At 30.9% G+C, this 19,139-nt stretch overlaps 1 protein-coding gene and 1 long non-coding RNA gene across 2 annotated transcripts in view; both read left to right on the top strand.

Moving 5' to 3' along the window:
* Positions 1 to 19,139, top strand: part of LOC127732830 (uncharacterized) — a 127,376-nt gene that overhangs the window by 86,388 nt on the left and 21,849 nt on the right. The gene's annotated exons all lie outside the window — the stretch shown is intronic.
* On the top strand, positions 10,561 to 18,034 carry LOC127732868 (uncharacterized). The gene is made up of 4 exons (XR_007996465.1): positions 10,561 to 11,056; positions 13,080 to 13,254; positions 15,946 to 16,042; positions 17,655 to 18,034. It is a non-coding gene; the product is annotated as an uncharacterized LOC127732868 (long non-coding RNA).

The following is a 19,139-nucleotide window of genomic DNA, read 5'->3' as shown; positions in this document are numbered from 1 at the left end:
GAAATCAATTAAGAAATGTTGGTCATGTTGACTTATTTGTAGATCTTACTTTGCTGAACATTATTGTGTTTACAATATATCTCTATTTTGTTTATATTTGTTATTAGTAATTTTTCATCTTAGTTTATTCTTTTTATTTGCTGTTTCTGGTGTTGAAGGACGATCTGATTATTTAAGTGATTTTTACAGTTTGATCTTCTTTCGTGATTTTACACTTTCAAATGTGTTAAACAGTATAACATTCTGTATGTGCCTGGCCGAAGTCACGTGGTTGTCGTTGGGTACTATTTATCGTTTTTGTATTTCCTTTATTATTTTTGCATGAATCGAGTCGGTTTTTTTTCTCCTGTGAAAAATGTTACATTTTGTCATAAATAAAGTATGATTTTTTTTCTCATTTTTGAAAACACTCATTAAAGATACCAGGCTTATAATTTGGTACGCTAGATGCGCGTTTCGTTTCGTAAGTTTCATCAGTAACGCTCGAACAAAAGTTGTACGGTGACCTGTTATAGCTAATATTAACGTTGTTTGATCTCGTGTTGATAGTTTTCCATATTACAATAAAACTACATCGTATTATTTTAATTTTGTTTAACTTAAAACTATATGATGATATAAGGAGTACTCTTGTAAATTAAGAATATATTACGTCCATTTATTGATGAGATTTTTTATCATGATTGCATTTAAGTGATAAAATTAAATAAACTTATCAGCAAAACGTCTCAGGTAAAATGGCCCCCAATAAACGGTCATCATTTTATGTTGAACATATCAGATGGTGACCATATTTCAGAGTATGTCACAGATTACTGTATATCTTATATTTACTATTAAAAGTCTTATAATTGCGATATTCACCTAGTCGCAGTACTTGCATTCATATAAGCTTGTCAATATTTTTGGAATTTTCGATATTCGAATGATCGATTTTTTTTCTAGAAACTCCTTTTGATTCAACGATGAAAGCTATGTTAATGTATTTGATATCTTTGATCGCTAGATCTATGTCTCTGCGTATATGCATTTTGTTCATCAAAAGATCATTAGCCTGTACGATAGGACTCTTGGCCTGACATAAAATTCTACCTAGGGTAGCTAAAAACAACTTTTAAATTATTTCAAAAACTATTTTTTTCTTTATTGCACCTAATTGACATCAGCCATTTTTAGAACAACTTTTTAAATGTTAAGGTTTTCCGTGCTACTTAACTTCTTCAGTAGTTTGAGCTTCCAACTGTTCAACACTAATCGTGTTGTTGCGTTATTTGTTCAGAAACTCCAAGCTGGTGTAAAATTTATAAGCATTTGATTGGATTTTTGTGTACAACAGTTCAAACAACTTTGAAATAATTGAAAATAATAAGGTTTTCTTCCTCAAGAGAAAAAATACCTTAGTAAGGTTTCCATTTTTTTTTTATTTTTATTTTCGATGCTTCAACTTTGATATTGTTTTAACCGTTTTACTATTGTACTCGAACACCACTGATGGATCCTGTTTTAATGTATTGGTATATTACAATTCTTTGTATAGTTTCAGACTAAAGGTATAAATGATATTTAGATTTTGTAAAATCGTATTCAGTGACTGTCAGTCGTGTAAAAATCTGGCCATCGTTTCACAAAGAATCGTACGATTTACGTTTACGATTAAACTTACGTTAAGCGTAAGATTTTACCTACAAGTGTTTCACAAAGGTGATTGTAAACGTAACGTAAACTTACGATTACAATGAAAAATGGGTGCTTTCTTTCACAGCCGCGTTCATGTCTAAAAAAAGAATCGTTCTTTCAAAACCAGGAAGAAAATTCCTATCATCGTAGTTTGAAATGGTTTGTTTGTACGGTAAATAGGTTTTGTGAGGTAAACATGGTAAGTATCCCGTCTAGTTTAAAGATGTTTTTTTGCTTTGGTTTTATTAAAATAAAATTGGCTGGTGGTGGGTTTTTTTTCAAGCCGAGCGTCTGTTTTTGCTGTTGTTGAAGAATGATGAAGTCATAAAAAAACAGACAATTTCATTTTGACTTCGACATTTCTTGATTCCAAATCAGTATGAATTTCTAAATGGTTAACACTAAATTATATGTATCTTCAAATGTTAATAATAAATGAACTGGTATAAAATTCGTTAAACCTTTGGATTCTGATGCATGTCTAGGCTTTTTTAAAAGAGGAAACTTCTGACAAGACAACATTAAGACTTGTACATGTAAAAAGTATCTGCATATTTTCATTTCATCTATTATAATGCTATGCATTTGCTACTGTGTCATCCAAAAATATGGTCATCAGAAAAAAATAAAGCGTTTCGTAAAGCATTTTTTATTTATTTTTATTATTTCCTATATTGTTCTATGAAAGAAACATTGTTCCTAAGTAATTCTGTAAAAAAATATACATTAAAAAGTAAACGTTTTTTGAAACAGTAACAACACATTATTTACTAAAAGGATCTATTATATGTTCCTCTTTTGAACTCTGAGTAAACACAATATATCGGTTAGGCCTTATTGAAACCTCCAATGACCATGGAGTCGATAATCTTTTATAACGGATAGGTAATTCAGCTTGAACATTTCAATTACTCATTTATTGTCACCTATCTTACATATACATAATGTGTGATAGTAACCCCAACATTTTGATTTATTAACCTAAAAAGTAAAATTTTGGAGGACATTAGAGGTATGAATGGACCAATAGGGATCTTATATGAAAACAAAGAGGAACATTAGTGGTTTTTATCATCTTAGAAACCTCTCTGTTTGGATTATTTTAAAACGGAAGCAGTTGAGATGGTGAAAAATGTTTACAATAAAAAATTCAATCTTCCAGGCAAAAAAATAATGGGCTTCAAAGATCAGATGAAAATTAAAATCAAGCAGAATTAGACACTTATGAAGCTCTTGAAATGCAAGGTATAAGAGATGAGGAAATTAAATCTTCAGATGAGTCTGATTTGTTGGACTCTATAACTGTTAAGAGAAGGCTTACATAGGCTATGCCTGTTGCCCAATCCAATTAAATTTATTTGAATAAAATACTGTTTAAACTAAATAACTGTTAAGCTTTTAGGTCCTGAAGGTTATGTTAATGTGTGATCAGTCAGGGACGGATCCCGCCATTTATAAAAAGTGTGTGGGGGTCCTAACCCAGGCTAAAGGGGGGTTCCAACTGTATGTCCTCATTCAAATGCATTGCTCGTCAGAAAAAAGGGGGGTTCCAACCCCCAGAACCCTCTCCTGGATCCAGCACTGTCAGTGAACTTGATTTTTTGAGTTACATATACAGAACATAAATTTGTTAAATGGCGGTAAAACATATTTTCATTTGTAATACTCTTCTTTACTTAAAATATATTTTGAACCCCCTTGAAATATGTAAACTACTTATGTATGTGCCAAAAAAAATGATCCCCCCACTTTAAATTTATAAAAAAATTGAACCCCCTTTTCCACTTACAGATAAACTTGATCCCCCCCCCTACATTTTGACCAGCCCGCCTCCCAGGTAAAAAATGATAAGTCCCTAAATGTCTACGTATTTTTTATTAATTTTTTTTGCATCTGGCGGTTGTAGTTTTCCAAGAATTTTTATTCATTCGAGTCATGTTAATTGATTTTTTTAATTTGTGTATCTATAAAAGGCGAATCTTAACTCCCGCTGATGCACACCCGTTTGCCTTAATTACTTTACGATTGTGCTATGGCCGTAGTTCAATGTAACTTTAAAAAGAGATATCAGGAATATAAAAGGGTCGTCGCGGGGTTTCCTTCTCATCTGTTTTATTTTTTTTTTTTTTTTTTTTCTATATTCTTTTTAAATTTTGCACATTATTCTTAATTCTGTACATTTTTCTCTGTCCTTATTATTTTGGCCTATTTTTCTTAATTCTTTATTTTCTTAATCCATTTTCTGTAATGTTAGCCCGTTATATTCTCTATTTTATAAACTCCATTCAGACCCTCTATAACTTTTTTTAATTACAGAACCAGTCAGCAGTTTGTTGCTAATCATTAATGTGAAATAAATAAATCGATACATTAACAAGAATGATGCATGAATATGTGTCCATAGAACACCAATCCCCCATTCGCACTATACATATCCATGTTAAATTTGCATATTTTGTTAAACAGTTCTCTGCATCATGAGTTTCATTTTGATGTGATCTCAAAGTAACTTAAACCCAAAATTTAACCTCACACACGCTTTAATTGACATTTTATTGTAAAAAAAACTGTCAATTGAAATCTTGGTCAATCCATAAGGACAAGTGGCGATAAAGGTCTTTTTTAGACCCGTCGCAATTTTCATTTAACTTTTCATGTTATAACCGTCGGGAAATCGTGACACTCTTGTATTTATTTTATATAAAATTGAGAATGGAAACGGTATTCTGTTTGTAGCCAGATATAAAATTGGGTTGGGGGTGATAAAGACGAATAGGACACGTACTTTTTAAGTATTACACAAGCTTAAGTGCATACTTTTTGGAAATTGTTTTTATATTCTAATTATTTTTTCGAATCAAACTCGAAGGAAAATGTCAAGGATACACAAAATCTCGTAGTATTCAAGAGAATTTTGTAACGTAATAGGGGCCTAGATGGACGAGTTGTTTAAGTAGTTCAACTACAAAGTTCCCTCTTAGCCTTCTAAGACTGCCCGTGGCTGTATTTTGACCTCAATTGACCTGGATTCGCACAGAGTAATAAAAGTGGCGTTAAACATCAAATAAATCAATCTCAATATAACGTAACGAACATCAAGAATCTCTTATGGAATACGATATATATCCTTTGGTTTATGGAGAAATAGTTCATCATTATATTTGTTTCATAATCTCCTACATCTACGCCATATCTAAATTCTATAAATGATATTTACACATTTTGTCTCGTGCTATAGGTAGAGTCCATAAAATGTTTTTTTTTTTTTTTTTTTGCTGCATGAGAAGTATACGTTTACATTTCTGTCGTAACAATTGTCGTATATGAACTAATATACGTTTTGTGTTTCAATCCCCAATGAATCGACTGCCGGTGTAGATAAAGATTGCACTGCTTGATCCTCTCTCGTCAGGAAGAAAATCCCTCGCTGAAGTGTTCGTCAGTTCGGTTGTGCTGGATGTATACATACGCAGTCATGTCCGCTTAATATGGAAAACGATGCCCCGTCACACAGTGCATACTAATTTCACACTCTCTGAACAGTTAAGATTCTTTGTTACTACATAATTATGGGTCTGTCGGTGGCAGAATGCAAGGCAACTTTTTTGCCCTATCCAATATGTCATCTTTTAAAGAAATGCATTTATTCTTGCCAAATTACCTTGCAAAATTGACATTATTCCCGTATGAATGAAATTTTGTCATTGTACAAAATATGTTGATGCAATTTACGGGATTATTTGTTAATATATAGGTATAGGAAGATGTGATATGAGTGCCAATGAGACAACTCTCCATCCAAGTTACAATTTATAAAAGTAAACCATTATAGGACAAGGTACGGCCTTAAACACGGAGCATTGGCTCACACCGAACAGCAAGCTATAAAAGGCCCCAAAAAATTACTAGTGTAAAACCATTCAAACGGAAAAACCAGCGGTCTAATCTATATAAAAACGAGAAACGAGAAACACGTATGAACTGCATTAACAGACGACAACTTCTGTAATCAGATTCCTGACTTAGGACAGGTGCAAACATTTGCAGCGGGATTAAACGTTTTAATGGTACCAAACCTTCTCCCTTTTCTGAAACAATAGTATAACATCACAACATAGAAAAAACACACTATAAAATATCAATTGGAAGGCTTAACTCAATCAAAAAACGTAAATTAACACACAATGAACGAATGAATTTGACCTGTGACACCTGAATGCAAATACACAGTTAATAAAAAATTACAAGGGATAAATAATTAAAGTCAAAAGTAAATAAACAGGTTTAAACAAAGTTAAAGTATGATATCACTGTGAAATTTCAAACAATTTTTAGAAAATCATCACTTTTGAAGAAACCTGCGTCATATTATACACAGGTAAATGAAAATAATTTTGTTGTTAAGTATACTTCTTCTTCTGCGTGTATAAAATCTTCCGTTTAGGAATACCAAGAAATTTCTTTAATATCAATAAAACCAATCGAACACTTGGTACATATGGGGTGAATATCAACAATAAAAATATACAATTAGTGCTAGATAAAACTTCCTGTGCAGGTCCAAGAACAGCATCTAAGGAAAAATGAAATAATTTTGATGTTCATAGTACGAAGAAGTGAAAATTTGTAGTAAATTAGATACCAAATAATCAAAGATGGTATATAGACAAGATCCATGTTAACATTAAATAACAAAAAAATCTTTGTTTGTAATTTTTGACAAAGACAACCATATTTTATGTATAGGAACAGTGTTAAGGATAAATCGAGAGGAACATCATGTTGAATAACGGAAAACATACAACAATAGCGAAATGAATATTAGTTCGAGCTGTTATATAACTACTATATAATTACAAAGAGAGGGAAATTAGGGGCTGCCTTAGTAAATTATCAAGTTGCTTCATTTTGATTGGGGGCTGGTCATTTGTGACTGAAGAGTGAATAATAATAATAATAATTAGTATTGAGAACTTGATGAGGAGGGGTTGATTTTTACGTCTTTGAAAGTGGGGACTTGAATTTATTTTCTTTCATCAAGGTGGGAACTTGAAAAAATACAGAAATTCCAATGTTTCCTTCCATCCACTTGAATGCTGGAAAATAAGAATCTCGTCACCTTAACAAAAAAAAACAGATTTAGGATTTAAAAAAATAGGATTTTCATGCCTACAACATTCATAATTTGAAAATAAAATTTTATAGGTATAAACAAAAACAATCACATTATGCCATGGCAAAGTGAATGATCATACTTTTCAATTAAAACTAGAATTATAGAAAGGTGTTTAATCAGAAAGAACCTAACAGGTATTGAGTACGGGGTTGCAGCATACATTTTATACCTTTAAAAAACGCGAACCTGACAGAGCGCATGGCAACTGGTGTATTTACATTGAAACTATGGATTCATACTATTACATTCATGTATTCCATTATTGTTTTCTCAATTTTTAAACTGTTATTTGTTTTAAATAATCGTTATGTATTTACAAAAATTTCTATTCAATAAAGGGCACCGTCAACCGCGAAAATAGTGTATAACCACAGGACTACAATAGGTAGGTCATAGTGGCAGTTTTAGCTTAGCATAAATATATATTGTTAACTTCATAAACTCCGTGTAAAACGTGAGTGATAATATGACATAGATTTGAGAACTAGTAAATAAGCGTTTCTAATTTTCTTGTGTGAGAATATTTTGTACAAATTGTTGTACAGAGTTATGTGCATGCACGACGTATCCCTTCATGAGTTATTGAATCTGAAAGCACATACATGTATCCCTGGCTATATAGTGCTGTGCTAGCTGAATCATATAAGTTTTTATGGTCAATTATTTGGACTTTTGGAAGCAAGGACAAGGTGATCGATCGTTTAATTTAAATGAAAATAAACTCAAATGTAGAAATGGTTTTTCGATTATTGCAGGAATTAAACAAATTCAGTTACTTATGATTGGGACAAAATAATATGAATACATGTATTCTGATTAACTAATGGAACTCAATTTTCTGGAAGAAAATTTGATGTTGTTGATTTTAACCAAATGCCAACAGGTTAAATCACTACGATTTGACCTACGACTGCCTGTTAACACTCGTAAGTTTACGATCAAACTTACGATACAATTCTACTTACGATTTTTTATGAAACGGTCAAAAACATACGATTTGACGTACGACCGACGTAAGATCTAAGATTGTCGTACGATTTTTTGTGAAACGATGGCCTGAAATATTAGAATGGAAAACTGGCGACACTTTCTTTATGTTTATCAGCTCCACCTTTATAAATAAAATCGACAAAGCTTGAAAGATATTCTTTTATGCTCTTTAAATGTTAACGTGGCTATTTCATTTAATAACGTATGAAAATTTACAATTAATCAATTTTATTATTTTCTTTGATAAAATCCATAACATTTAATTGGTTATATAAGGACAGAATAATTGTTGTAACCGGAAAAAGTGTGTAATCAGAAACACATTGCAGTCGTGCTTTTTAATAATCCTCTTTTTATTTATTTCGTCTGTAGAGATATAATGATAATTAATATCTCTCAAAAATGTTCTTTTGTAAATGTTGGTCTTATTTCGTATGAAATTTTAGAATATATTTCAAACGGAGTGTTATTTCTATTTAATCATTGATACATATTAATGTTAGTATTTGTTATTATAGACAATTACTGTTTTATGAATTGTCTGCATGTATACGAATTCCAAAGGTATCATCCCTCCACTACGCCTTATCTATATAAAATGCACAATGATTGTTCTTAGCCGTATTAATTATAAAAAAGAAGATGTGGTATGATTGCCAATGAGACAACTCTCCATAAGAGACCAAAATGACACAAAATTTAACAACTATAGGTCACCGTACGGTCTTCAACAATTAGCAAAGCCCATACCGCATAGTCAGCTATAAAAGGCCTCGAAATGACAATGTAAAACAATTCAAACAAGAAAACTAACGGCCTAATTTATGTACAAAAAATTGAACAAAAAACAACTATTTAACACATCAACAAACGACAACCACTGAATTACAGGCTCCTGACTTGGGACTGGCACATACATAGAGAATGTGGCGGGGTTAAACATGTTAGCTGGATCCCAACCCTCCCCTAACCTGGGACAGTGGTGTAACAGTACAACATAAGAACGAACTATAAAAATCAGTTGAAAAAGGCTTAACTCATCAGATGGATAAAAATACAAATACTACAAATACAAGTGGACGAGGCCGGGTACACACACATTTAAAATGAATTAAACAGTATATATTTATCATTAGACAGCCCGATTTTGATATCTCCTTGAATTTTTTTTAACCATTAATTACCTTGAGCAAGAACTTATAAAAAGTAAAATCACAAAAATACTGAACTCCGAGAAAATTTCAAAACGGAAAGTCAATAATCAAATGGCAAAATTAAAAGCTCAAACACATCAAACGAATGGATAACAACTGTCATATTCATGACTTGGTACAGGCATTTTCTTATGTAGAAAATGGTGGATTGAACCTGGTTTTATAGCTAGCTAAACCTCTCACTTGTATGACAGTCGCATCAACTTCCATTATATTGACAAAGATGCATGAACAAAACAAACAGACATAATAGGTAAAAATGTCAATAATACAGTAGTCAACATTGTGCTATAATCCTAATCCCTAAAAAAACATACAAACATGTAACAAAAAAGCACAAAATGGCATACAGACCAACAGTCTGAAATTGTACTAGACTAGTACTTAACCACTTTATACCCGCCATAGTCTTAATCATTTTCGACCAAGGCTGAACCATACTCGACCTGAACAATATTCTAGCAAATGTTAACCAACGTAGACCTATTTTTGTGTATCTATCAATTGTATTTCATTAATTTAGGAACTGTTATACATATGCACAATGTGTATCACATTTAAAATGTTTTTGTTAAATGAATTTTTATATAATGATATCATGTTCTCATTGCTTTATGTACATAAAGAAATACCAGAATTTTCAACTTTTATTCAAATATCTTAAATGATTTTCATTTTTTTTTTATCAAAATATATTTACAGTAGTATATACAGCAATTTAATAAATGTTAAAATTACACCTTTGTTTTGTAAAACCAAGAATTTAATATAATAATAACATTCATATCAATCCGTGATAACCTGTTAATAAAAGAAATGTATTACAAATAAAAGTAACAGTAGAAATTAATTTTAATTAAATCTAAATATGTTTTGATTAAATAAAAGACATGGCATATAATTCAAGAAGCACATTAATAAGGTTTGATAACCTTAGTATACACAGGAAAAATTGCAACATATGTTTTTCATATGTTTTCAAAACATATGAAAAACATATGATTTTCATATGTTTTTCATATGTTTGTCCCAAACATATGAAAAACATATGTTTACATATGTTTTGAAACATATGAAAACATATGGAAGCAAACATATGTTTTAAAAAATATGTTTATGTTTATGATTTTCATATGTTTTCATATGTTTTAAAGGGCATTTAAAAAAAATGTTTTGAGAAAATGTCAAAATTTGTAATTTAATTATCACATGCATTTTTTCATTCATTATCTATATAGTGTGTTTCTCAAACAGGAAAGTGCACTTTCTACTCTTCCCACTAAATCCCACATCATCATGATGATAAAAGCATGTCAGCCCTCAGGCTATGTCATCCCCACAGCAGAGCTATCTAATTCTGAATGGAACATAATGTAAAATAAATGAATGAGTTATAAATATTAAATAATGATACATGTATGAATAAATATTCTTTATTTAGTTTGTTCTTTGTTCTCAATTCTTTTTTTTTTTTATCAGTAATCCCATTATTCTCTACTGTATGATTCTTTATTCCATATTTCTGCTTTTTTTAGTATCTGTTCTTTATTTTTTTTTTTCTTTATTTTGCACTTTTTGTCATTATTTTCTATATTCTTAGACCCCAATCTTGATTCCAGACCATCATATATATATATACGTAAATGTACGAAAGCTTGCATGGTACGTCGAATACGGAAACCCGGAAATCTTTTCAGCGTTACCGTTTTTTATACTATGACGCAAAATCCATGGACGCTCACGCGATCCACAGTTGTGGTCATTTAAAAAGTTTGAATGGACAGAGATAGATGATACAAAGAACTTTGGTTTTTCAAACTGGTGAATCAAAATTTATTATAAACAGATAAATTGAAATGGGTGACTTGTCGATTAACTGGAAGAAACCGGGGGACGAAACATAGAAAATTTATAGAAAGTCAACGCAACGAAACAGCGAAAGCCGAAAGTGTTTTTGTTTTGATGGATAGTTTTACGTACCCTAAAAGCACAACGAAAGGTAAATATTATTATGCACATTTTGTTTAATTATTGGATAAAAGCAGGAAGATGTGTGTGCTTTATTTTTCACGAAAAACTATTTGACTGTAGATATTTGTAAACCCGAGTCTGAGAACGATATTGTAATATAAATATAATTGCATTGGGTAATCCGTTTCATTATCTATTTATAATGAGAATGTTACAAGATTAAGACACAAATACATCCCAAATAACCATATGATTTGTAAACCCTTTAGACAATAAGACGAACTTTGAAAGGGCGGGGGGGGGGGGGGGGGGGGGCATCATATACTTGATGTAATGTATTGAAATTGTTTATCTAATGTCACTACAGAACTTAATTACTTTAACTGATGCAGACCTGTATAATCTGTCTTATGGTGTGTGATATTTGTATTTGTTTATCAGTTGTTTTAAAACCATGACACTGTGCAGACGACTTTATAATCTCTTTAGCAATTAGTAGCTATTTTACAATTAATAGATAAAGGATCAATTACCCCCCCTTTTCATGTAATTTAGATTTAAAAAATGTATATATACCTTTTCATACATTGCGTAGGTAATAATGTACATGTAACCTTTTCCAAATTTTAATTATGAGTGATTCTAGGACATGCTGGAGCGGACAAGAATCACATTCTGGGATTACAGAGAAAATCATCACATTTGATTAAAGCTCAAATCTGAGGCTCAAATTCCTTATGTTATGTTAACTTAAGTCAAAAGAAGATTTGCAACTAAGAAAATTACAGGGCTTTGCATATGACAAGTACAATAAGCCTTAATTATCCTGAGTCTGAGACTACTATTACTAAGTACTATAACAATAAACATCTAGTAATTCTCAGTCTTATCATACATGTATTATACTTCTGATAGTTTTCCACACCTATTCACATATTTTTAAGCTGAAAAATATGAGCCAGGCTATTACTGCGGCAGACTTATCACCTTGTACATTATACATGTAAGAAGTGGACCCCTAGAGTGCATGAATGGTCTACTTTACATATACTTTAATGTGAATATATAAATAAGAAGATGTGGTACATGTACATGTATGATTGCCAATGAGAAGAGTCCAATTCTCCACCAGAGATCAAATGACATAGAAGTTAGCAACTATAATAAGTTATGGTACAAGATGACTTCAACAATGAGCAAAGTCCATACCACAAAGTCAGCTATTAAAGACATTTAATGAAAATGACAAATGTAAAACAATGCAAATGAGGAAACTAACAGACTGATACATGTTATGATTTCTAAACAAAACAAGGAACAAATAAACAAATATGATATACAGCAACAAAGTGAACAAACAACAACTTGAACCGCTGAATTACAGGCTCCTGACTTGGGACAGGCACATACAGGATGTGGTGGAGTCAGACTTGTTTATTGGTGCCAAATCTTCCCCTTAAAGGAGCTATAATTTGTTTTTTATGTGTGTGTGTGTGGGGGGGGGGTCTAGGATGAAATTTGTAAAAAAGGCAGGATGAGACACTTTGCCCAAAAAAAAAGGCAGGATGACAATTGATGTAAAACAAAAGTCAGAATAAACTAGAAATAAAAAAAAGACAGGACTGAATAGAGTGGAAAAATGGAAATGCAGGACAAACTTTTTCATCCTAACCCCCCCCCCCCTAAATCAATGGTAGCTCCCTAACATGGGATAGTGGTGTGAAAAGGCTTAACTCATCTGACATCAGATCTGTACAAAGCAGATTTAACCACTTTGATTTATCACTTCATACAACAGACTGTTACAGTCATATGGATTTAATAAACATAAGATGGATTAGAACATTCAAATAATTTAATACTTTTTGCATAGTTAATTTTTTTTTCAGGGCAAGTCTAGATCTGTTGTTCTTGTTTTAAAAGATCAAAATAAGCCAATTTTGTCATATAAAAATTTTTAAGGCAATAAATTTGGCAGATATATAAATATTGTAACTTCCTTTTATTATACATTTGTACAAAATGTACATGTCATACTTTATTTCTTTTAGCATTTTCAATGAAAGTACATTTTGTACTCCAAGAAGTAGAAGAATCTAAGCAACAGATCTAGAACAGAATTCATTTGATGCATTGCTTTCTAGATTATATAATGGATTCATAGATTGTCATATTGATTTATGTGCATATAAGGAGCAGCAGGCAATAATTATTTTGTGATGAGAGGTATGTAATGAAAAGGATAACTTTGTTTAAATATTTTGTTTATTCATGTAATATTTATGTATACCAAAGGTTTATTATATATACCAGTAATGTCTTGGATAAATTATTTATACAGGAATTATTTAACTTTGAAATATAAATTCTATGGAAGATAACCAGTAAAGCACTGTTATGGTTACATTTTTTTGTCAGATATTTTTGTAATTCATACCATACATGTAGGTCTATATCAGCATAGGCTTTTATGAGTTAGAAAATAAGTGCTGATCAAATATGTTTACAGGAGTTATGCCTCTTGGAAATAGATATTGTAAGAAAAATTGCATTGCAAGCAATCAACACACGTCTTCATTTCTTTTAGATTATTTATAATTTATGAAAAAGGTTGAAAGAACATACATATTTTTTGCTTTTTGATAGCAAATTTTATACATGTATATCCATCAATTGGCAAGGTACATTGAAAAGCTGTTCTTTTATTAAATGCATGAAATATGAATGGTAACACAAATGACAACATATTACGTTCATGAGTTAATATTTCCTTGTCGTAAAATAGTATACGCGAAGTACTAACATTGAACTATGGTAACGTTGTAATTCTTAAGTTGTAGTGAATGACGTTATTGTATAGATTTCATAGCTACAACGACGATTAAACGAACATTGCTATCATAAGTATTTATTGAGATTCCACAACATGCCTATAAATGGTGTATTTAAACAATTTTGCCTATTTAACAGGAAACCAAGATTTATTAAACATCAAGAGTTAAGGCCTTAATCATGTTAATGTTGTTTTTTATACGACTGCAAAAAAAAATTGCAGTCGTATATTGGTATCACGTCGTCGTTGTTGTCCGCATCGTCCGAAGACACTTAGTTTCCGGACAATAACTTTAGTTTCAGTGAATGGATGTCTATGAAATTTAAACACAAGGTTTGAAACCACAAAAGGAAGGTTGGAATTGATTTTGGGGGTTACAGTCCTAACAGTTTAGGAATTTAGTGCCTAAAAAGGGGTCAAAATAAGCATTTTACTAGTTTCCAGACAATATAACTTGTGTGTAAGTGTATGGATCTTTCTGAAATTGTACCACAAGGTTCCATAATAAAAAAGGAAGGTTGGAATTGAATTTGGGGGTTGTGATTTTAACTGTTTAGGAATTAGGGGCCAATAACAATACTTTTCTAATACTTTGTATAAATTGCTTATTTCTTGACCAAATCAATGGGGTTTTATTCTTGAATTCTTGGGGTTCTTTAATATGCTGAATCTAACCATGTATTAAGTTTTTGGATTTTGGGCCCCGTTTTTAAATTGGTCCACATTGAGGTCCATAGGGTCCAAAATAAAACTTTGTTTGATTTCATCAAAAATTGAAGTATTGGGGTTCTTTGATATGCCGAATCTAACCTTGTATTTAGATTTTGAATTTTTGGTCCCGTTTTCAAATTGGTCTACATTAAGGTCCAAAGGGTCCAAAATTAAACTTAGTTTGATTTTAACAAAAATTGAATTCTTTGGGTTCTTTGATATGCTGAATCTAAACATGTATTTAGATTTTTGATTTTGGGCCCAGTTTTCAAGTTGGTCCAAATTGGGGTCCAGATTAAAGTTTGTTTGATTTCAACAAAATTGAATATGTGGGATTCTTTGATATGCTGAATCTAACAGTGTATTAAGTTTTTGGATTTTGTGCCCATTTTTAAATTGGTCCTCATTGAGGTCCAAAGGGTCCAAAATTAAATTTTGTTTGATTTCATCAAACATTAAATTATTGGGATTCTTTAATATGCCGAATCTAACCGTGTATTTAGATTTTTAATTTTTGGTCCCGTTTTCAAATTGGTCTACATTAAGGTCCAAAGGGTCCAATATAAAACTTAGTTTGATTTTAACAAAATTGAATTCTTGGGGTTCTTTGATATGCTGAATCTAAACATGTATTTAGATTTTTGATTATGGGCCCAGTTTTCAAGTTGGTCCAAATCGAGTGCAAAATTCAACTTTGTTTGAGTTTAACAAAAATTGAATATATGGGGTTCTTTGATATGTTGAATCTAACCATGTATTTAGATTTTTGATTTTGGGCTCTGTTATCAAATTGGTCCACATTGAGGTCAAACGGGTCCATAATTAAACTTTTGTTTGATTTCATAAAAAAATTGAATTCTTGGGGTTCTTTTGCTGAATCTAACCATGTATTTAGATTTAGGATATTGAACTATAATAGGTAAATGTCTAATTTAAAATTTTTAAGTTCTTAGACCACATTGATTTTGTGTCAGAAACCTATGCCATGTATGCTGTGTCAAATATTTAATCACAAACCAAATTCAGCGCTGTATCAAGCTTGAATATTGTGTCAATACTTGCCCCATCTGTTTGGGGTTCGACCTCTGCGGTCGTATCAAGCTGCGCCCTGGGGAGCATTTTATTTTAAACTAGACAGTAGAATAGATCATTTTATATTAGAAAAAGTTCATACTATACTGAGACGGGCTTAGGCTATACATATATTATTAATATTAGTTACACTGTTGATCTTTTTGTTGTTTGTTGCATATTTGTTTCCATTCACTCAAAAGTAAAAATATAAATTAGTGAGCATCAGTTCATACTACATCTACAAAAATGATCTTGTTTTTGTCTGGACTTCTGGATTAAATTAAGATTTACAATTTTAGCTTGTTACCATGGTTACCAAATGAAAGAAAAGTACAGTATTAGAATCACTGGTGTACATGTAGGTGCAGATGTCAGGCAAAAAGAACTGGTATCAAAGTAAGTTCATCTGTTGAATTGCAGTTAATTTAAATAATTTAATGTTATCTATTTAAAACTTTTTCAAGTGTAATTGTACATGTTACAGCATGTATATCATGTATACTGTTGTTTATTTCTGTCTTTCTGATGTCAAGTATGCATCAATTTGGTGGCCTTCGGCTGTTGTCTGCTCTATGGTCGGGTTGTTGTCTCTTTGACACATTCCCCATTTCCATTCTCAATTTTATCAAGGAATCCTTCTGCTCCACACACACACACGCATAAGATGGTCAGAAGTTAAAATAATTATAGCATTTGCTTATATTATGAATTGTATATTTAAAAGTTGTTCTTGTCTTGAATAGTGATATACATAAAATATTTGCCACTGAATCTTAAATTAAGCTAGAAAAGTCAATCAGTTATTGTTTTTGCATTATAGGAAAGAGTTTTCAAACATATAACAATTGAATAATTTCCTTTTAAGATTTTTTATGAACCAGCATATAGATATAACATGTTTAACATGTATGAGGAGATGAGGTACATGTATGATTCTCAATATGACAACTATCAATTCAAAAACCAAAGGACAAAGATTTAAACATTTCCTGGTCACTGTACAGCCATAAACAATGATCAAAATCCATACCATAAAGTAACCTATTATGACTATAACTTGTATAAGGATGAAAAAATGTGAACCAATGAAAAAAATAAAACTACACACTGTGACACATTATGGCAGACAGCACCTAACATAAGAAACAAATGTCAAAATCAGCCAGAAAGGGCTGGACTCATCAACAAGCACTTAAAAAGAAATAACAAAATAATAAAAGATGCAAAAATTATGTTTTCCCAAACTAAAATATCTATCAATTCACCTTCGACAGATTTAATCAATTAATGTAACAACAAAACATTTGTCATTTCAAACAGTCTAAGAAAGCATGACTTTGTGTAATGCCAAAATATTGAACACACAAGAATATGTAGGACCATAACAGCATATAAGTATTAATAATTGCATAGAATTTCTATTTCTGAAATACATGTTCTTTTTTTTGTCAAGCTTGCAAATTTATTTCACGAAAGCGAGACAGTGATCCTAGATTCTGCCAGGGGTGGCGTCGCTGTCCTAAAATATAGGTTCAGTCTGTGGTTAAAGTTTTTTTGTAATGTTAATATCTCTCTTATTAATATTATTTATAGTTATCATGGTAATAGGATATTTCTATTTACTTAGTATGTGGGAACCTTGCAAGGTCCTATAGCTGGTGTCTGTCTACTCTGTCAGAAAGTTATCGTGGTCAAGTCAATATCTGAGGTATTATAAGCAATAAGTTATACTTACTATATTTGGTGTATGGAATTGTTGTAAGGTGTAGATGTCCAACTGGCAGTTGTAATGATGGCCGATTGAATTTTTTCAAAAGAGTTATGCCTCTTGGAAATAATAAATTTATGGAAAATGGCCTCGTAAATGCTCTAAATTTTTTTTATTAAACTTATAGTATACTATTATAGTAATGCCCTTGAATGACGACGACGTACCTTCGGGCCAGGTGAGCTAAAAATTTGCGACTAGGTGGACATTGAAACTTTGTTCTTTTATTTCTACTTGCAGGAACTGAAAAGTAAAGAAACAGAACCAAAGGACATTAATTTTTAATTAATACAATATTGAGCTCAAAGTCAATCTAGTTGTCTTTCTTAATCATACAGGATATTTACAAAAAGCAGCTGCATACACATGCACCAGTAATAGCCAGCAGTGAAGACAATTAAATATCTGTGTATGGAGGTATAGCAATAGAAATATCACATACATCATAGGAAAATAGAATATAGACAATAGAAATGGAGTATGTCAAAGAGACACACATATGAAAATAGAATATAGACAATAAAATTGGGGTATGTCAAAGAGACAAACATATGAAAATAGAATATAGACAATAGAAATGGTGTATGTCATGTATGTAAAAGAGACAAAAATATGAAAATAGAATATAGACAATAGAAATGGTTTATGTAAAAGAGACATACATATGAAAATAGAATATAGACAATAGAAATGGAGTATATCAAAGAGACAAACATATGAAAATAGAATATAGACAATAGAAATGGTGTATGTAAAAGAGACAAAAATATGAAAATAGAATATAGACAATAGAAATGGAGTATGTCAAAGAGACAAAAATATGAAAATAGAATATTGACAATAGAAATGGGGTATGTCGAAGAGACAAACAAATGAAAATAGAATATAGACAATAGAAATGTGGTACAATGTATGTCAAGGAGACAAAAATATGAAAATAGAAGAGACAACAACTTAATAAAAAAAATTCTACTTTATATAAACATTATGGAGCACTTATTGTTTTTTATTTGTTTGAGTTTTTGATTTTGCTATGTATTTTCTGTGGAATTTGGTATTTTGGGTTTTTAACTTTTTAAACAACAACTCATCATAATGAAGTATTCACACTCAAAATGAGTTCCTGTCAGAAAAAAAAGATAACAAATTAAAGAAAAACATATTAAAAAACATCAAAACGTTACCCTTAAAAACCTATCGCAAAAAAAAAATACATATATATACAAACCATGTTTAGAATCTATGAGAAAATAAATGCATTTGAACAATTAAAAACATATAAAAAATATATATTTAGGACCAAGATAAAATCATATGAAAACATATGTTTGGGCCAAACATATGAAAACATATGTTTAGGACAAACATATGAAAACATATGTTTAGGCCAGGTATGAAAACATATGAAAAACATATGTTTACATGTATGAAAAACATATGTTTTTCATATGATTTTAAAAACATATGTTTTTCATATGTTTTCCATATGTTTTTCATATGTTCGAAAACATATGTTTTCATGTCGGGCCTAAACATATGTTTACATATGTTTTCAAACATATGAAAAACATATGTTAAACATATGAAAACATATGTTGCAATTTTTCCTATGTATGTTTTCATATGTTTGGCCCAAACATATGTTTTCATATGATTTTATCTTGGTCCTCAATATATATTTTTTATATGTTTTTAATTGTTCAAATGCATTTATTTTCTCATAGA

This window comes from Mytilus californianus, unplaced genomic scaffold, assembly GCF_021869535.1.
Source record: "Mytilus californianus isolate M0D057914Y unplaced genomic scaffold, xbMytCali1.0.p SCAF_29, whole genome shotgun sequence".
NCBI classification, from domain to species: Eukaryota; Metazoa; Mollusca; class Bivalvia; order Mytilida; family Mytilidae; genus Mytilus; species Mytilus californianus.
Note: the sequence above shows the minus strand (reverse complement) of the source record. Positions and strands in the feature narration are given on the sequence as shown.